Genomic DNA, 4,755 nt, shown 5'->3' on the forward strand with positions numbered 1-4,755 from the left:
GGCTTGCAGGGTATACCCTTTGGTTGGGTGATGATGCATAGACAGGATGGTAACTATGGCAATGAAATGATGTATGATAGAATGAATGTAAAACTAATGTTCCCCCATGTAAACTATCACACAATACACAATAAGACATTTATTTAATTAAAAAAAAAAAGAAAGAAATCAAACAACACATTGCATTAGGCAAATCTGTTGCACAAGACCTTTTTAAAGTGTTGAAGAACAAAGATGTCAGCTTGAGGAATAAGGTGCACCTGACCCAAGCCCTGATATTTTCAATCACCTCGTATGCACGCGAAAGCTGGGACGTGAAAAAGGAAGATGGTATAAGTTATGGCGTTGGAGGAGAATATTGAAAGTGCCATATGCTGCCAAAAGAACCAATAGATCCATTTTGGAAGAAGTGTAGGCAGAGTGCTCTTTGGAGGCCAAGATGGCTAAACTTCGTCTCTGATACTTCATACATATATTGTCAGGAGGGACCAGTTGCTGGAGAAGGACATCATGTTTGGTAAGGTGTAGGGTCAGAGAAAAAGAGGACTTCCTCCAACGAGATGGATAATCCAAGTGGCAGCATCAATGGGCTCAAGGGTGGCAATTATAGTGAGATTGGCCCAGGATGGAGCAGTGTTTTGTTCTGCTGTGCAGAAGGTTGCTATGGGTTGGTATCAATTTGATGGCACCTAATGAAAACAACAACAACAAAGATTTACAGCCTTGGAAACCCTGTATAGGTTCGCTGTGAGTAGGAACTGACTCCACAGCACATAACCACAACCACCACCACAACAGATAGAGTCCTGGTATGGCGCTGTGGTTTAATACGCTAGACTGCATAAGTCAGTTTGGATGACGTCGATGTTTCAAGCTCACCAGCCACTCCTCAGAAACCTTATGCAGGGTCACTACAGGTTGGAACGAACTCGATGGCACTTAACAACAACATAAAACAACAGATGTGATAAAGAAAAGAAAACTGACAAACAAAATGAACTCAGCATAGAGAAGAAAGATGGTGGATCTAGAAGAGCATTTGTCTGATGAGGAGAAGATGTGGATAGCAGCAAAATTTGTCATTCATGCCCCTCCAGGAGAATTCAATGAGGTATTTAATGATGTTTGATTACTGCTTAACAGTGATAATCTTCTCAGGGAAGGAGCAGCCCTTGCATTTACACAGTATAACTTGAACCAATTTACTCCAGTAAAAATTGATGACTATGAAAATCAGGTATTGATAACAGAACATGGTGACTTGGGAAATGGGATGTTTTGGGATCCAAAAAACAGATCTGTTTAAAATTTGATCACCTAAGAAAGGAAGCCACTGATCCAGACCCTATGAAGCAGACCAATGCAATTGAGTCATGGATAACTTCAGTAGAAACTGCTCTGGGTGCTTATGTAAAAGAACATTACCCAAATCAGGTCTGCACTGTATATGGTAAAAAAAAAAAAAAGATGGATAGTGAACAATTATTGCATGCATAGAAAGCGATCAGTTCCAAGCAAAAAAAAAAATTGGAATGGTCTTTGGAGGTCCTATGGGAAGTTTACAATCACTCTTTAAACTTCTCAAGTGGTTGGCATCTTGCTACTTCAGGTTCATTACTATGAAGTTAGAAGCTGTGGTAGTGCAGTGGTTATGAGTTGGGCTGCTAACCTCATGGTCAGCAGTTCAAAACTACCAGCTGTTCCAAGGGAGAAAGATGAGGTTTTCTGCTCCCATAAAGATTTACAGCCTCAGAAACCCTGTACAGGGTTGCTATGAGTTGGAACCAACTCCATGGCACCTAACAACAACAAACAACTATGAAGATGGTAACGTTCAACTAGTGAATCATAAAGACATACAAGATTCCCTGACAGTGTCTAATGAAGTGCAAATAGAAAAAAAATTTTACAAAGATTGTTGAAGCTGCGGAAAATGAATACCAGGACTGCCATCAGTGAGAATTAGCAGACTATGTCGTACACTACTTAAAGCCTTACATCAACAGTTTCCAGTTACATACATTAAGATGGATTGGAACAAGATCGTTAGCTACAAGATTGGCAAAGAGATGCAGAATGCCTAAGATGAACGTTGCGTGACTGATCATTTTAGTGTCCTTGTGTTAATGAAAAAAAAAAATTTTTTTTTTTTTTTTGCAAAAGTACTGAGAACTGTCAAGCTGCCCAGTCAGATGAGCTGTTGACATTTAAATCACTGCAATTAATTAGTTTGGTTAAAGTGCAAAACTTAGCTAATCAACCATTGTTTTTCATGTCTTTCATTCAAAGAGGATTGAAAACCAGTTTAGTTGAAATGTCTTTTACTTTTATTAGACCTTTCTTCAAATGAAGAGATGATTTCTGTAGTTTCTGGATAAAAGTTTTTGAAATATTTAAAAAATATTTACTGTAAACCTAAAATTTTTATCTTTTGGCTTATAAAGTGGGTACCTTTTGATATTTGCCCAATACTTTTTAATGGGGTCAAAAAAGACATTCCAGCTCAAAGTGGTTGATGGATATGGATTTAGCCATCTATGCTGCTAAAGTTCCCCTCACCTCTCCTATATATCTAAGACTGAGATTAGAGGGAAAGCATTTTCTATAACAATTGTGTTTAAACCTTATAAGAGGGTTATCTAGCTAGCTTAGTGTTTAAACTTTTCAAAAACAAGGCCAAGGTCTAATGCTGTTGGAAATTCTGAAATTAAATGAAATAATTATTTCAGAAAAGCATTTAATGCTTTTTTTTCCTTTGTGACAGTTATGCAAATTAGGTTGAATTTCATGTGTCCCTGAGTTATTTTTATCATAAAGCCACAAATATATTATAACAACACAAATTGCAATATATATAATCCTGAACTCATGACCATGTCTGTTTTGTTTTTTGTGTTTTTTTTCTTGGATTGAAAAGTACTGAAATTCAATATGACATTAAAATGCAAATGCTCTTATTTCTTTGAGTAGAAAATCACTCCCCACTCACATAAATTATATTAAAAGATTTTCTTTAGATATTGTGATACTTGTTGTTAGGTGCCATTGAGTTAGGTACTGACTCATAGAGACCTTATGCACAGCAGAACGAAACACTGCCTGATTCTGGGCCAACCTCACTATCATTGCCACGCTTGAGCCCATTGATGCTGCCACTTAGTCAATCCATCTTGCTGGGGGTCTTCCTCTTTTTCTCTGACCCTCCACCCTACCAAACAAGATATCCTGCTCCAGCGACTGGTCCCTCCTGAAAATATGTCCAAAGTATGAGAGACGAAGTTTGGCTATCCTGGCCTGCATGGAGCACTCTGGCTGCACTTTTTGCAACACAGATATGTTGGTTCTATGGGCAGCCCACAACACTTTCAATATTCTCCTCCAACAACATAACTCAAAAGCATCAATTCTTCTATAGTCTTCATTATTCATTGTCCATCTTTCGCATGCATATGAAGTTATTGAAAATACTTTGGCTTGGGTCAATCTTCAAACTGACATCTTTGCTCGTCAATACTTTAAAAAGTCTTGTGCAGCAGATTTGCCTAATGCAATACGTCATTTGATTTCTTGACTGCTATTTCTATGAGTGTTGATAGTTGATCCAAGAAGAATGAAGTCCTTGACAACTTCAATTTTTTTCTCCATTGATAAGAATGTTGTTTATTGGTCCAGTGGTGAGGATTTTTGTTTTCTTGACATTGAGATGTAATCAATAGTGAAGGCTGTGCTCTTTGATCTTCATCAGTAAATATTTTAAGTCTTCTTCACTTTCAGCAAGCAAGGTTGTATCATCTGCATATCGCAGTTGTTAATGAGTCATCATTTTTCTTTATGTTACCCAGCTTCTCAGATTATTTGCTCAGCATACAGGCTGAATAAGTATGGTGAAAGAATACAACGTTGTTGCACACCTTTTTATATTTTAAAGCATTCAGTGTTCCCATGTTCTGTTCGAACAACTTCTTCTTGGTTCAGGTACAGATTCCTCATAGGCACAATTAAGTGTTCTGGAATACTCATACTTTGCAATGTTGTCCATAGCTTGTCATGATCCACATAATCGAAAGCCTTTCCATAGTCAATAAAGCACAGGTAAACATCTTTCTGACATTCTCTGCTTTCAGCCAAGATCCATCTGACATCAGCAATGATATCCCTTGTTCCATGGCCTCTTCTTAATCCAGCTTGAACCTCAGGAAGTTCTCTGTCAATGTATGCTTGTAGCAATTTCTGTATTATCCTTAGTAAAACTTTACTCTCATGGGATATCAAAGAGATTGTCCGATGATTTCCGCATTCCGTTGGGTCACCTTACTTTGGAATGGGCACCAGTATGGATCTCTTCCAATCAGTGGGTTAGATAGTTTTCCAAATTTCTTGGCATAGATGAGTCATACTTATCTGATTGTAAATTAGATGCCCTGGGAGTATCTATGGTGTGCAGTAGCAATCTAAATTATCCATCTTCCTATGCATAATAACATATTTATTCTGTTGAATAAAAAGAGGGAAAATATATTTACTGATGCCACAGGAATTTCATCTTAGTATTTACAGTAGGGAGTGATGTAGATGTCTGGCTTCATTCAGTAGAGTGTGGGACTTGAATGGAACACTTTCCTCACAGACTCCTGCAGATGCTTGGGCCTGCAAATGTTTTTTTTGTTCTTGTTGTTGTTTTTAAACACCACTTTTAGTATTTAAAATAAAGTATTTCTTTAGCTTGAAAAAAAATGAACTCCAGTCACAGCAATT

General features: G+C 37.6%; 1 pseudogene; it reads left to right on the forward strand.

Moving 5' to 3' along the window:
* The first annotated feature begins 1,018 nt into the window (after positions 1-1,018).
* LOC102833051 lies at positions 1,019-1,623 on the forward strand (annotated as a pseudogene).
* Positions 1,624-4,755: the final 3,132 nt, after the last annotated feature.

This window comes from Chrysochloris asiatica, unplaced genomic scaffold (assembly GCF_000296735.1).
Source record: "Chrysochloris asiatica unplaced genomic scaffold, ChrAsi1.0 scaffold00136, whole genome shotgun sequence".
Taxonomy (NCBI): Eukaryota; Metazoa; Chordata; class Mammalia; order Afrosoricida; family Chrysochloridae; genus Chrysochloris; species Chrysochloris asiatica.